Source organism: Haplochromis burtoni, unplaced genomic scaffold, assembly GCF_018398535.1.
Source record: "Haplochromis burtoni strain Fernald_Lab_line unplaced genomic scaffold, NCSU_Asbu1 Contig_136, whole genome shotgun sequence".
In the NCBI taxonomy this organism is placed as follows: Eukaryota; Metazoa; Chordata; class Actinopteri; order Cichliformes; family Cichlidae; genus Haplochromis; species Haplochromis burtoni.
In genome coordinates this window covers 1,602,792-1,619,567 of record NW_024582497.1, presented here as the reverse complement: position 1 = coordinate 1,619,567, position 16,776 = coordinate 1,602,792, and the positions used below count along the sequence as shown (strand labels likewise).

The 16,776-nt window shown below is 39.7% G+C and overlaps 1 long non-coding RNA gene across 1 annotated transcript in view; it reads right to left on the bottom strand.

Annotated features, from left to right (window-relative positions):
- Nucleotides 1-6: 6 nt before the first annotated feature.
- LOC102311087 overlaps nucleotides 7-16,776 on the bottom strand; it is a 185,086-nt gene continuing 168,316 nt past the window's right edge. Inside the window, exons 7-8 of the long non-coding RNA XR_316315.2 lie at nucleotides 13,566-13,609; nucleotides 7-3,211 (exon numbers count right to left, since the gene is read on the bottom strand). This is a non-coding gene — a long non-coding RNA (uncharacterized LOC102311087). The remainder of the gene's footprint in view (nucleotides 3,212-13,565; nucleotides 13,610-16,776) is intronic.

Below are 16,776 nucleotides of genomic sequence, written 5' to 3'. Positions count from 1 at the left end.
CCAGCCCAATTTGTATCCACACAGTGTAAAATTGATTTATTTTATGATCCAGCCTCAGAATGTGAAATACTTCCTGCTATATTTGTTGGCAAGAACTATCTAAAAGTGTAACTGAACTTTTGGCATCTCTAGTCTCTGGCTGTGGCCATGCCAAATATGGGAGTCTGCAGAACTGTATGATGAGGTAATCACATATAAGGCTTTCCTGGACCATGGGGCTTGACAGTCACAGCAGACTTCAGGAAATGGTCTGTGTGGTTCTGGCACATGCCATACGGTCCTGCGAAAAAGAAAGTCTGACTTCTGAAGCTTCGCCCAAACTGGGTCATGCAACAGAACAATGATCCCAAGCACAGCAGCAAATCCACAACAGAATGACTGAAAAAGAAAAGAGTCGAGGCATCGCAATGACCCAGTCAAAGTCCAGACCTCGGTCTGATTGAAATGCTGTCGTGGGACTTTAAGAACTCTGTGCATAAACAAATACTTGCAAACTTCAGTGAACTAAAGCACCACTATAAAGAAAAAGTCCCCAAAAGTCTTTTACAACCAAGTCATGCAGAAATGATTCTTCTCCAAAGATTCTACAAGCTATTGAATCATGAGATCTACTTAATTTTTCACAGCACTGAATTGAGTCCTTTGAGAACAGGAAGAACGGCACCGAGCAGTAAACAGTCTTTAAAATGAAGAAATTATTAGCACACCTGGACAGCCCATCGGGAACAGCAGGTACAATTTGTTGTGTCCTCAGGGTGGGTTTGGACTGTCACAGATACTCAGCATGCCCGGCATTATTATCAAAAGCAGGTGTAATTTAATATTCCCGTTCAAATCCGCACATCCGGCACAACTTTCACTCTTGCTGCTGCAGTGACACTGATGCAAAAGCATGTCCTTAAAAAGTAATCATCACATTTCCTGGCGACAAATACAGCGACCAGCCTTCCCTTGTTAAAGCACAGTCAAAAAATAGTGTAGCACACTGTAACGCCTAACAAAAGTTTTTTATTTATTTTATTTATTTATTGTTTGCAGTGGAGGTGCCTTTTGTATTTTAAATTATATGCTAAAGTTTGATACTTTCATACTTTCTAAAATCTTTTACGCTTGACTATACAGTGCTAATTTAAACATGTTACCATGCTAACTCTGTGCCTCCTTGGTGTAGGAAAGTTTTTGGGCTTCGTGCATTAATCCATGTGTGATTATGTAGCCTTGGCCATTTGTATACATTTTGACCATGAAAATGTTCCTTCCTGATAAAAACACTGACCAGCGGTTTGCTCAAATCACTGGTTTATGTGTTCAATCACAAGTTAAATGGATTAAGGCCGTGCTGTAGACTCGTAGCTCAGTCACGATGAACTCCTGCATCGTAACATAGACATCAATTACAATAATATCAGCAATTACATGCACTTATTATAGCTTACATAAAAAGATGCTTTTATCATTAGAATATAAAACCACAGCTGGGTTCTGAATATAAAAAAGGCTAATTAGCATATTCATTATGGTTTTAATATGTTTCACAGTACTGTACTTTCAGTGAGGACAGTAGCAGAGTAAGATACTACAGTAATTAAAATAAGCTTCATGCAAACTGGGCGACTCACTGTTTCTTCTCTCTTCTGAACTTGACAAAATGCACATGGATAATGACAGCGTGGAAAATTAAATGTCTCAAAAGCAAGGTAAGGGGTTGATTAAATGCAGCAGTGGTGGTCTCTTAGAACCATGTGTGAGACAAAGGTAAACCGTTAATAATTAGAAAATGGCGCGTTTTTAATTGAGCACAGAATGTGCCCGTGAATAATCCGCTGAAGAACAGTGCCGCTACACCTAGCACGGGAAGGATTTGCTTTAAATTGTGTTAGCAATTTTTATTATTTGAACTTTTGGATAAGTTGATACAAATTACCAAAAAGAAATGACAAATCTATTATTATTAGTTATTAGTAAATTTGCACGTTCTGTCATAACATCAAAATGTGATTTATTATGCATTATGATATGTGAAAGCTACAGCAAGAAGACTGCACTAAGTATCAGTTTCTTTAAATAGACTGTGACCAGCTATGTCACTTACTGTGTGAAAAAACAATTGTGCCTACGGTAAAACTCTGTGGACTCGATTGGGACAATTTGCAACAAAACAATGAGATGTCCTTCTGTTGTTATAGCGAAGCAGCGTTCGTCTTTCATCTTGTTTCTTCCTCTTTGTTGCTCTTGCTGCTTATTTAGCTTTCTTTTTCCTCTCTGTGTGTATATCCATGTCTTCATATCACGCTGGAGAACACTCTTTAACAGCTTTAAGAATTACCCATTTTGACCGGGTTAAAAACTAAGCTTTAAAGTACAAAGTAATTTTGCTGCTTGTTGGAAGAAAAAAAACCCATCCAGTCACTTTGATCATTTTATTGTTTGTCCAAGCAGAGAGCTTTGTTGGAATCGATTTCCCTCCAGTATAATTGGTGTCATGCATGGTTTGGCTAAATAAGCCGTCACACCAAAAGATACTCGGACAAACTAAAAGGGCAATGTTGACATTTTGCTTAAGAACACACCGAGCTGTTACGCTGACCCCAAAAATAATCGCATCTACTTGAAAATACCTGTTATCTAATCAACGACTAATTCTGTTTGGGATCGTTAAAGTTCATCCGCTGCTCTGTATGTAATGTTGCATTGTTTTCCCTGCTCCAGCTTTTCCAGTCAGGCGTAGTTCATATGTCATTCAGATCAACAACGGGAATAATTTGCCGTTACCAAATTCCCTAATATATCTTGCTTGAGCTTATGTGTTTTTAGCAGACTTGCTTCTGTAATTGAAGTGCATTACCACAAAATAGGTCCACCTCATCATTCAGTCATGCTCAGTCAAAGTCTGTAAAACCCCAATTCGCTGTCAGCTATCCAGCTTAATGTATTTTTGTTAACAGAAAGTACAAGGTTAAAAGGTTAATATCTGCCACTGACTACAATTCTCTGTGCTATTGTAGCGGTGCATCCGGTCTCTCTCTCTCTCTTTCTTCTTTGCTCTTCCCCAATTGTGCTATTGTGTAAGTGCACACTCACATAGATGCTCACACACGCGCGCGCACACCATACGCACTCACGGCACTCTCTCTCCTCCCCTCGGTGTAAAGGTTGCAGCAGAGCCATCCATCCAAACCCACAGACCATGAAATTAGGTTAAGACGTAAGGCTGTGAATGACACAGGTGTGGATACAAATGAGAACATCCGAATGAAGAAGTACAGATCCAAGACGGCTGATACTGTAGTCGTTTTAGGCATTTAGAATTATATTTCACAGGTTTCTCCTTCATTTTTATTTAGCCCCACTTTTCCTCCTGTGTATTAGTGGTCAGGGCAGGACATTAGCATACATGCTGAGAAGCTGTGCATGAGGATATTAGGAGCGCTGTCATATTCCAAATCTCATTTCCTTTAAAAAACTTTAAAGTCGCTCATGCTTGTCTGCGCTCCTCTGCTCTCTTGTATAAATCAGAACGCTTCTTTTCTTTCTTTTCCCTTTTCTGAATGCAGTCAAATATTAAAAATTTCCCAGCCCCGCTTGTTATAATAGTTTACGTCCATGTACGACCAGGAATTAACAAGTGATAAGCACGCTTGCAATAATTGGTTCCTGCTAATGTACCAAATATAACAATAACCATATTAACTCTGGCTTTGAACTTTTCAGCTAAATTACAGAAAAAGACAATGTTTTTTTTTTTTTTACAGGAAATATTTAAATATTTAAGACAGAGGCAACTACAATTACTTTTGAGAATGTTAGGAAAAAACATTTAACTGCATGTTTAATTTCTAGCATATGCTAGCAATGGCTATCAGTCAGTGCATCGTCTGCTCTTGAAATAGCCTATATGAACACCATGTCAGGAACTCCTTTGCACTGATATGTTAGTGCAGTGTAAACCGCCATTGCATTTTTTATCTACTACATAAGCAAATTCACTGTAATATTTACTGTACCAAGTGCTGTAAAAAGTAAATGTCTTCCTTTTTGTGACCCATTTTATAGAAGGAATCTTATATTTAAAGTATGGCTCAGTAAATAAGTAATTAATAATTTTATTCAATAGACACAAAGTATAGAGCACACGAAAGAGAGGAAGACATGCGGCGAAGGGCCGCGGGCCGGCCGCTGTTAACTGTATGGTAAGTGGGCGCCTGCTCAATGCACTGAGCTAAATCGGCACCACAATAACAAGGTGTAGTTTTAATTTGTAAACATGAAGTATGGCTGAAAAAAAGAAAATCCAAGAAATGATAAGAAACAGAAGCCAGCCAAAAAAACAAAAAAAACTAATACAGTTTTGTAAAACTTTGGAATTATGCTTGAAAATTGCTAACAAAACCAAAATGTGCCACTTTTAATGCATCGGTACCAAAACAATGACTGGAAATTGATGAAAGGATTGAAATGATTTAATTTATTTATTAAAACAACTTTTTTTCCTCTTTTGCATTAGTGTAGCTTTTATACTCTTCAACAATTAAGGAGTGAGTTGTAATGGAAAATCATTTCCTCAAGTGCTTTTTGAAATGGAGGTTGATAGGAAAGTAAAGTAATTGACTGGTCTTCGATGGTCCCAAATTTAGCTATTAAGCATCATGCTAATGGATGTAGTACTGCATTAACACAGAAGCCAAGAACAATTACTTAAATACGATAAAGGCAAATAGATATCAGGAAGGCTTTGGCAGTTTCAAAGAGCGCTGATGGCAAATGTCCAATTTACACTTTGAGAAAAGCCGACCGTAACACAATTTGCTCTACGTATAGTGGAGACACTTTTTCAGAGTGCATACCTTTTATTTTTCTGCTCACGTAGTACAGAAAGGAGTAGAGAAACAATCAGAGCGCTCTTAAACCATCAGATTTAGCATCAAATCACTATAGAAAGTGTCACAGCTTTTGAAGGCAACAGCATCTGGAGCTGGAAATGCAGGAGCACTACAATGACTATTGCTTTTACTATAATAGGTATTGACCTGTGCATCAGCAAGAATCTGCTGATATCTGCAGTCTTTCAAACCCCACTGAATTCAAACATGAAAAGTTTCTACTGCAATCACGGCACGTCTACATTGACACAAAAGATGGCCGGGCACTTAAAAGAGAATAAAATACGTGCATCGGTGAATGCGATTATCAGCTGAATCGGATTTTGATTGATAGTCCCATCGGGGGCATGTGGGGTGCATGAAAGAGAGAGTCAAAAAAGAATTTGCCGACTAATGGTCCGTTCCGTTTTTTGAATTATGTTTAACCTGGGTATTCAAGATACCATGACAGTGATAATTAAAGACTGGAAGTGTGAGTGAAATTGGAATGCCAGTCAAGAAAAACAAAACCTATACATTCCAACAAAGCTGTGATTAATTTCATTGAAGGACTGAGAAATAATTGCCTTCCAGAGACTCGAACACATTTACATAAAGTGCAAATCGAACTCTGCATTGAGTTGTGTAATAGGAGAAAGACACTGTTCCCCAAAATGTTGCTGAAAACATGGTTTCCACCCATAGCAATAGCATTCGTGTAATAGATTCAGAGAGCAGACAGTTTCTAGGGTTTTTCTTTTCACTTTTAGAATCCACAGTGACAGAGAGCATGTACATTACTAAAACAGTAATCGCTATTATTATGCTGGCACCCTTTTTTCTTACAGCTTGATAACATCACATAATCACATTGTAGCATTGTGCATTTACCTACATTTAACTGTAAATATCCTGCATAAATGTTATTATTTAATATACGATTAAGAAAAATATTGCATGGTAATTACATGGTAACAAGTTTGTAATATAAAGTTCTAACATTGTTGCTATTATCATTATTGTTGTTTTTAAAATAACAGCTTCTGATAACATTGTAACAGTGGTGTAACACTGTGGGAACAAAGAGGTAATAACCACACAATAACCGTTACTTACATACATATAAATAGTAAGTTGCATGGTAATTACATGGTAACTAAGCAGTAACTATGGTAACTATAATATATAGTGGTAACTATAATATATAATGCTTATTATTATTATCATTATTATAATTATTATTATGAAAGCGGTTTATCTATCTCTTTTTAATGATGGGTTTGCAACCATCAGCTGACTTGTTCTATATGCATTCTTCCAGTGCCAGTGTGAGCAGCTCCTGGTGTGACTGTTTTTGGCACAGGCAAATGTGGACTTAGGAGGCCGTAAAGAGCTGTTGACTTGTGTAAATCAGTGAGGTTTGAGGGCACTCAAGGGGCTGCCAAATACAGTTTGCGAAATAAGAGCCCATGCTATGAGCAAGGATACAGTATATCTTTGCCTCTGTAATATAGTATATATAGTATGCCTTTTTTGGAAAATGCAAACCCTTACCACAAATCTCAGTGAATGAATGGAAGCAATTTTAAAGAAGGTACTGACAATATATACAATAGCAGCACTTACACAATATATATAATATATAATAAACTAAATAAAAAAACCCTTGCATCCTTCTAGGCTGTGTTATTCCAGCATTGCATAACGATATAAACAAATACACAGTGCTCCTATAGTTCTATTCACAGCCTCGGAATGCACAGTTTATATGGAATGAATAGGAGTTAAGTGGAGAATCGGCTCATTTAAGGTGTCGTCTGCGCTTGCTTTTACACACACACACAGACACACACATTAAGTTATACTGTATAAGCACTTGCGGGATGCCAAAGGGTCAAGTGGTTTTCACTGCGCGCTAAGAAAAAGTCCTGATGCTTGCTAATATTTCCTGATGTGTTCTTTTATTTGAATACCGGGTGCTGCCTCAGCTAGCTCCTATTGTCAAAGCTCTCTATTTGAATGTCAACACTATTATTACAGCAGGTGATGCAACAGCAGGTGTCTCTCTGCCTGTCTGTCTGCTACGCCCTGCCTGTCTCTCTGTGTCTTTGTGTGTCTCTCTCACCCTCTCCTGCTTTACTTCCCTCAGTTTTGTTTAATAGCTATCATTATGTGTCTGCCAAATGGAATCCATTTGAAACCCGCTTTTTCTACCCTTTGCAAGCATCTCTATTTTTCTAGGCTTGACATTCTACCACTCTTTCACACTTAGACTGTAATGGGTGAAACGGAGAACGTTCTCTGTTGCTGTCTCGCCTCTCTTTCCCAATTGTTTACAGCTGAAGCCCTGACAGTGGAGCTTCTGACTAGCTTGGGGAGAATGGACACTTTGACATTTCACACCCTGAAATGTGGCAGCGCACGGTATTACTAGTAAATGCTGTTCATTATGGCCTTGACAGCTGATGACCAAGATTCAACCTTCCCACACCTGCCTCTGCCGAAACCGCACAAAAAAAGGACTTTCTAAATTCGAGATGTTTGGCGCGATCAAAGCTGAGAGGCTGTGTTCTTTTCCTCTGCTCTTCTGTCTCCTTGTCCTTACGTTCAACCATGTAATCAAGTGCACTTTATTGCTGTCATGTCTGCATAGGCCTGACTATATTTTCAACTGAGGCTTCATTGATGTTGAGAGACTCGAGACGGCGAGAGGGGAGGAAAAAGCACCGGGGCTATGGAGATGGGATGATAAATTACCTTATAGAACAAGGAGGAGAGCTAAATAAAAAGTTTATAAGAATTTGAATTGTCGCCGTAGAGTTTTGTAATAAAGGAAAAGTAGCAATGAGGGTTAAATCAATTTGTGTGTCACACTGAGATATATATCCTTCAATATGAGGTTAGCTAAATTTCTCGTCTACATTTCCTGACAAGCAGCGGAGGTGGCAGGATTGGTGGCGCACCTATGAATCGGCAAGCCTCCGTAGGAATTTATTGGGACATATAAGTGTGTGAAATTAAATTGTAAAACTGTACTTCATCTCTACACATCGGCGTATGTTTTCTAACAAATGATTAAAGCTCAATTATGACACCGCTGTAAAAGCTTTATTCTTATGTGATACGCAGAAGGAAATTTAGTTCAAGTGCTCGTGTATTTCCTGGTTCAAACTAGACCCTTAATGAATTGCTTTTTCATTAAGGTATTGCTTTTTTTTTTTTCAATTTGTTCAGTATGTCATTGTAAGTCAGCACAGATTTGGCAAGCACACTTTAATGAATCTGGTGTGGTCTGATTGCTTAGAGACTACCGCGCCTTCATGAAGTACAATAGGGAATAAGGTGATTTCATTTATAATAGCCTAATCTGTACTTAGGCTGAGGTTTATAGTTGTTTGCTGTGCTTACAGAAACTCTATAGACCAGTGGTCCCCAACCCTCGGACCACGGACCGGTACTGGGCCGTGAGTCGTTTGGTACCGGGACGCGAGAGTTGAGGCTCAGACGCGAGAGTTGAAGTTTTCAGGGTTTTTATCGTTAACTCGGTTTCCCTGGGTTTTTTCCCATGTTGTAGTTGTGCGTCTTATTTTGAAAGAAATATTTATGTGTTACCATAGTGACCAGAGAGCATTAAGGGGCAGAGAGGAGGATGTTACTCTCGATGTTGTTGGCACATTTCAGGAGGACGCTGCTAATAAAGTTACACAATCACACAGTGAATTTGCGTTTATTATTATATTTACAAAATACCACCGTTTTTGTCTTGGTCGTATCATTTTATTTTGTTGTATTTATCCGCTACACCTTAAAGGCCGGTCCGTGTAAATATTATCTGACATTAAACCGGTTGGGGACCGCTGCTATAGACTATAACAATGACACCAAGACAAAATTAGACCAAACTGGGAAATTATACTCAGTATGGTAGCAAAATACAGTATCCTCAGCATAATGGGAAAAGAGGAATAAACGTGCAAGACTGCCCCCATGGTAAACAGACTGAAGCAGACTGCTTGGTAACATTTAGTCCATCAAAGACCAATTCCAAGTTCTTCCTCTAGTAGGGCAGGGGTGGCCAACTCCAGGCCTCGAGGACCGGTGTCCTGCAGGTTTTAGATGTCAGCCTGGGTCAACACACCTGAATCAAATGATAAGTTTATTAGCAGGCCTCTGGAGAACTACAAGACATGTTGAGGAGGTAATTTAGCCATTTAAATTAGCTGTGTTGGATGAAGGACACATCTAAAACCTGCAAGACATCAGCTCTTGAGTAGGGATTCTTTAATCTACTGTTCTTTGGCATAAAGGGCAGAAGGTTTATTAGGCTCTACATTTGAATCATGATTCAGCCATCTGAATTAAAAATGGTAGTAATTTGCCTCAAAACAGTATTGCTCAATAGCCACTACTCCAAAAATGTAACTCTTTGAAACAGCGTGGCAAACACAGACTGCTCAGTTTTCAATGTGTTCATACTGTAACAACGATACATTCATCTGCCCTTGACTTCCACGCGGACGTTCAAGATTTTCCTGTGAAGAAGGGACATGTTTGTGCTTTGACACAGTTTTATTTTGACACAGAGTTTATGAACTCTGATGAAGCCTGAGCAAAATATTACAACTACTATACAACTACTGCCCATTTATTAAATACACAACTCTTGAACGAGTCAAACACGTAATTCAGCCATGTTGCTCAAACCACAGAAATCCAATGTGTTTGTCCAGATGTGCAGCAAGCAAAAGATTTATGAAGCTCTTGACATGTTTATTTAATAAAGAGCAAAACAATCAGAGTATTAACGATGCTTTTTATGATTCGTTTGGACATTTGGACAATAGATCCAGCCGAACGCTGGCCTCTTCGCAGCCGCTGACTGATTATTTAAATATTAGCCTTACACAAAGGCGATGACAGAATCATCTGTAGCAAACATGATGATTATAAACGTTGTGTTTGCACAGTGTGGACAGAATTTGTGTAAACTTTTTAATGCTTTTACTTCCATTACATATATATTTAAAAAAGCCATTTTTTGCTGTGGGTTATCCATGTAATAAAGAGATTAATGGTGCATTATTACAGATATTTTGCAATATAAAATGACTATGAATGACTTTTTCTTCATTATATAAACAGTTAGAGTTTGTTGTTATTTCATTTTTGGCTGGGCTTACACCAGCCCTCCTCAAATCCTGATTTATTACATGTGGAAGGACAGATTACCCGTGAGGAGCAAGAAGGCGTACTAGACAGTGCAGATGCAGTGTGCTGGGGGAGAAAAAAAATCACTGGCTATTGAGTGCGATCACGAGCTGGAGAATAAATCTACATTAGGCACATTTTATCTCACAGTTTTGAACCTATGTTTAAAACTTGCTATGCTATAAACGTCTGACATATGAGCCTCTCACTGAAGAGGTATGGAATTCATTTCGGCACAACTAAGCATTTTAATATGATTGGTGCTAATATCATTCATATTGGAAAAATTTCCAGTTGAGCAGCTGAAAATTCTCATATCCGGTGGGACGGGGACCGGCACTTTTTCTTTTAAAGAGGAACAGCAATATTGCATGTCTTTTTGAGTATATGCAAAGCATTTCCCATTTTCCTCCAATAGCACTCGCTCAGAGCAGCCATGGCAAATATCATTAAATGCCCTGCTAACACCCTGCCTCCCCCCCTACACACTTTCGTGCATGTGCAACCTCATATGCAAAACCACCTCTGCCATCTCTCTACCCATACTCATTTTTTCCCCTCCTTTTTTCTTCCTGGCTATCACTCAGTGGCAGTGCACAAGGGAAAGAGAGTGCATTGATCTGCCAAAGTGAGCAGCCATTTCACAGGGTGAGTCTGTGCAGCATTCCTGTCCCTGAATGGGAATTGCTCATTTCACCTGGCCGCCTTGCCAATAGAAGACTAGTGGGAAGCCCTGCTGGAGACGGACAGAGAGAGGGAGGGAGCGCAGGAGTCAGGGCCCTGGTCAGGGCTTGGCAGGCGGCAGATAAGAGCTCCTCATGTTGCTCCTGCATGCACTTACCACTACTGCTAGGGCTCAGCCTGCCTCTCTCTGTCTCTCTCTCTCTGTCTTCCACACACTGACATGCACATACACATAGCTTTTCTCCACACATGTGAGGCACTAATAATAACTTTGGCGTTCTGGTGAGTCAGCCTTCTTTCCTCAGGCAAGGATAAAACTAAAACATGGTGCTTTTATTGAGTCTAAAATCACTAACTGTGGAATTCCCAGAACAGGGCTTTAACTCAGCCTGTAGTCCATTCATTGCCAAGATGCCATGTGTCCTCAAGATCTAATATTGTGACCAAAGCAGGTGCTGATGAACCGATAAACAAGGCAATAAACTATTTAGGATATTCACATGGCCAACATACAGTGCAAGAAATATAGTTTTGGAAATTAAAGTTGCACAGACGAGAACTCTCATGATCAAACCTGATATACTACAATGTGCTAAAAATGTGTAAAATCTGGGCTTTTCCTTGGTATGGTTAGAGTGGGAAGTAGATCGGTGGTGAAAGGATTTTGCACAGCATGTAGCGTAGGTTCAAAGTTAAGTTTGGGCGATAGATTAGGTTTTTGGTATCTATTTTTATTTACAACTTAAAAACTGTTGCTGCTTGGACTTCATCCATCCATCCATTCGCTTCTGCTTATCCTTTTCAGGGTCGCGGTTGGGGTGGAGCCTATCCCAGCTATCCCAGGGCGAGAGGAAGCGTACACCCTGGACAGGTCGGCAGTCTGTCGCAGGACTAACACGTAAACACAGACAAATATTCGCACTCCCATTCACACCTATGGGCAATTTAGAGTTTCCAGTTAATCTAACCCCATTAACTGCATGTCTTTGGACTGTGGGAGAGAACCCACGCAAACATGGGAAGATCATGCAAAAAGAACATGGCTTGATGGCGGAATCTTCTTGCTGTAAGGCAACAGTGCTGCTCACCGTGCTGCCACCAGCACTCAGGTTTGAAAGTTGCAAACGCAGTGATGTGGAAACCTGTCACTGGATGGTTGATGTAATATTGTAGAAGCAAGCCAAAGTATGTAAGACTTCAGTCTTCCTCTGACGACTTTCTTAGCTAACAAGTTATCCCGAAGTAGTAGATATATTAGCTACATTTTCGCCATTTCATCCCCAACTTTGTGGCATGTTTCAAGTTGGTCACACTGATTATTGAAGAGCATTTATTAGCACCCATCCTCAGTAATTCATTCATTTATTTCCAGGCTGGTCTTTCAACTTAGTGGTGCAATTAACTCCCACTGCAGAGTTATTATCATTCTGAATTTTCAAATCAGCTTTTACTTCAATTTAATTTTGACTTTTTGTTTTACATTCAATTTAGGTTCAGGTAATTTTCAGAGGATTTTCATATTTCAATTTAGTTTTTACTGACTTTAGTGTTATTCTTTTAAATTAATATTTTAATTACTATCTTTTATTATTGTTTGGAGTGCACGTGTCAGAGGCAAAGTTTAGGAAAATCAGTAAAGGTACTAGATTATGAACACATAACGTTTTGAAAGCTTAAATTAACATGTTCATCAACTTTTCACATTTAGTTTTTAGTTTAGTTTAACTTTACTATAATGACTTGCTGGATTTGCCCAGTAGGGGGCATTGTGGAGCACACAACCTCCAGCTCTTGGCCTAATGCTAGCTGCTTGGAACGTCTGAGAATATTCCCCAAGCCCATCAGAATATACTGTATGTGCAGACCAATCTTTTGTTTACCTTTGCTTTCCTTTAAGAAATAAAAATAACGGCAAGTGCTAGCATATTGTGTTGCAAGTTACAAAAGAATTTTTTCCATTATGTAAAAAAAAGTTTTTGTTTAGTAAATGGAGTAAATCCAGCCCTAATAAATATCAGCCACAATTTGTCATGTGATATTTTTGCTTGCATAAAAATAACTTCTTGCCTTTTTTAAAAGTTTTATCCTGTTTTTGCAGATATTCATATCAACTAAATCTGTTTATGCCAAGTATATCTCGCTCAGAAGCAAAGCTGTAAGCTTCTCAGTATCTGACTCACCTCTCCAACATCAACCCCCTCCACCCCACGCCCCCAGTGCTCCGCCTCCCCATCCTTCATATGTCCACCTTCCATCCAGCCACTTCATTCCCCCACTTCATCCTTCACATGTTCTCAGATTTATTTCTCTCTATCTCTCTCCCCTGGTCAGCCCACTTCCCTCCCTCCATCTAGCCTATCTCTCGGCTTCTCTCCTTGCTCAGTGACAGTCTCATCACACTCTATCAATCAGGCTCTGAGGCCCGGGTGCAGTGCAGCACGGCATCGCGCAGTCCCGGTCTGGTCCCATCAGTGCCAGTCAGTCTCCCTCACACTCTCAGTCACTTTAAAAAGGTTTAGGTTGCCAGATATAGTCTGTTTCCTCCGCCCCGATCCAGGTCAGGAGATGGAGCTGAGTCGAGATTCAGCTTAGCGCTTGATTTGATGTCACTTGACATATTCTTGGGCCTGTCTCTGTACTCAAAACATGCAATTTACTCTTTTTTTTAAACAAAGATGGTTATTTGGAAACATTATCAGCTCACATACACAAATTTGAAAGTAGAACAAAGTAACCCCGACTTAACGTACTGTTTGAAATTTAAACAAATATATATATTTAAAAGAACAGTTAACATTCTGCTCAGTTTCTTACCTGCCGCAGGCCTCATCCTGTGGTTGACGTCTCAGGAAAGAGAACTACATGCACGAGAAAAACAGAAATAGAAAAAGTATAAGAAAAGCATTTCTCTACACAACGCAATTAGCTCTTACTAAAAATGAATCAACCATGAATTTTTGTATACAGAGCTTTTCAACATTGTTATGTTGCTCATTTAATTAGTTCATGTATTCGGCGCCATTATGTACAAAATGTATAGTTAAGAAACAGAAAAGTGCTTTTGAACCAAATTTCAGTTGAAGGAAGGCGAAAATTGCGCGTGCGGTAGAGAATGACTTAACTGCAGTTATCGATTGACTTTGTGAATTATGAAAACAAGTGTGATTACATTTTCCTTTAAGTAGCACAACAAATTAGGCTTGTTAGTTATTCTGAAAGCAAAAAAAGAAAAAAAAAAGTCTTTTTAAGTCTATTTAATGTGCGGGGAAGATTTTCTCAGGCTATTTTCCTGCTAAATGCATTAGCAGATGCTGCTGTGCCCATACAAGCCTGTGGACTAATATTCTTGTAAATGATTTGCTACTTATTTAACTAACATGGAGAAATGTGCTTTGGGTGGTTACAATAAAAATGAGCTGGTTCTGGGACATTTCTTTCTTTTTTTTTTGGATGAGTTTTAATTTGACTCATTATCTTTTGAAACATTATTGTAGAACTTTATAGCGGTCAAATGGGATGATTAGCAAAGATAATTGTGAATGTCACGAGCAAAGTAGTGTCTCTGCCCGACACTTATCACGCTGACTCAGAGGCAATTTTCCGTGTGAAAACCTCTTCTTTATTTGCAGAAGCTAAAGGAAACAAGCTAACCTGACATTTAGTTGCATTAAAAAAAAAAGGTTTTCGGTTTTACGGTTCTTACATGTAAATTAACATAATTACCCAGGTGAGGATATGGCTGGCCTCTACAAACTGACCTCATCACCGGTGTGTTTTGCCGGGTTCCTTGTTATCAGCTTTCTCTCTATACACGCCGGTCATGCTAATGAATCCACAAATTAAATTGTAGAACAGAGGAATATTAAGGCGCCTGGCGTTTTGATGCCGGGGAGGAATACTCAATTAGGCCGGATTTGGCCTCCGTAATTATTACATTATAGCTAAGATAGCGTTCAATGGCAACAAATGCTCGGACGCACTCTGTTCTATGACGACGGCAATGGGCAAGCAAAGATGAAAATGCCGGCGCCGAAGAGTGAAAGGCTGCAGGGGAAAGAAAAAAAGAAAAAGGCAAGTGAGAAAGTGACAAGAAAGCTATCGCACGGGAGCCCCCGTCTGCAGCAGCCATATTTCATTACACAGCACTGAAGCTTAGGAGGCAATCAAGCATATTTAGCCATCCTCGTATTGCCGCACCACCCACCCCCCCAAAGCAATTATTACTCCCCAGTTTTTTACTGTGCTTTGCCATGGGGAAAATGAGCCGCAGTACTTATCAGCTCAATGCATACACAAGTGAGTGAGGTGGAGGACATGTAGGTATGCATATACTGTATTTGTAAGTGTTTGCGCAAAAAAACCCAAACAAACGCAAAAAATGGGCATGGGCAATGGTGGTGCTCAGAGTAGGTATTTGGGAGTGGAGTGCCGGCCACTCCAGAGCAATAGGTTACCTTCTTTCAATCCCATTAGCTCAGTAACATCAGCACATTTAGGTGCAGCGGGTGGAGCGAGAGGGGGGATACAGAGATAACCATAAACATGTCACCAAAAACGCATTGTTATTTGCATTCATATTGGAAAGAGCCAAATTGATGTGGGGTCAAACAAGGAAGGTGAGGGTTTATGACCTGTGCATAGCTCTGCTGTCAGCAGCTCTGATCTATCGGACCGGCCAGCCTTGTCAGTGCTTTACGCCTGATTATATTATCATGGCTGACGATCAATGGGGATGAATGATCGTTGGTCTGCGGAGAGGAGCAGAATGAACAAAGCAGAACGCAAAGAGTAGATTCTTTAGTAATACAGTGAATGGAAATGAATCCGCCTGGCTGAAGTCATCTAGTTAAGTGATGCATCGCATGCCAGTGCAACACAAAACACTTTCAAAATACTCTGGCTGTGTGTTGCTCTTGTATTCAGTAAGTGATTTTTTTTTCTTTCAGATTTTTTAGTAAAATGGCACAACTATGAAATTTAGGGGGGGGAAAAAGGAAAACCTTCACCATCCTGTGTGCCGGGTTTTGAGCAGCTAATATGCAGTCATTTGGGTGGTGCAGCCGCCAACTGCAGCATTAGTCCCCATCTGGGGACTTGTGTTTTGGTGAAAGTGCTTCTGCATTTGCGAGACTCTTCAGTTCTGGGCATCCTCCCCAAGTCCATAACTCAACGTCCCTCTATCACTCCCATGCGACTGGCTGTCATAATCATCGGCATTATGCTACCTCAATGGGCCTGATTTACAAGTCTGGACATCGCACCAGCTCTGCGCCAACGGGTAAACATGAGGCTGTTTGCTAGCGCCAAGCCTATTTTCTCCATACAACATTTAATGAGCATCAGAGACTGATATTCAACAGAGAAAAGTAGCTTGGATTTGTATCTATACAAGATTGCAAACAAAGTCCTTAAAGAGGTTTTAGCTTTTTGTTTTGGAAAATGTGGGATTATCTTTGCTGCTGCGTAGGTATGAAATCATTTTGGACTGCACTTAGTGGGTGTTTTCATTAGAGATCATTTGACACTTGTTGGATTTATAGGGAAAATCAAACACTCATAAACGATGGTAGACTGTGTAGTATTAGATATATATAATATATGGACATATTAGATGTTTGCTTTGGTACATTCAGAGTAATTTGATCTTTATTTGTTTATCATATTCAAATGATAAAGCTTGTGGGCCCAAAATAGTCAGTCTCTTTACTGATTGGTCAAAGCAACTCAACCCCAACTTGCACCTTGCATCAGTTAGGCTGATAGGTTGGGCCAAGGTCTCACCGTGGTTTCATCTGAAACCTCTGTTGGTAATGACCTGCACCTTTTTTCACAACTTGGCTCCTGCGACGATGCGATGATTAATAGTGGGTCAGCGAACACCTCCAAAGGAGCCAACTCCCAGTAGGGTTTAAATACCTGGGACTCTCCACCTTTTGGTTTTAGAACTGGAGAAGCCTCATCCTGTTAAATCCAGAATTGAATTCAAAATCCTGCTCCTCACATACAAGGTCTTAAATAATCAGGC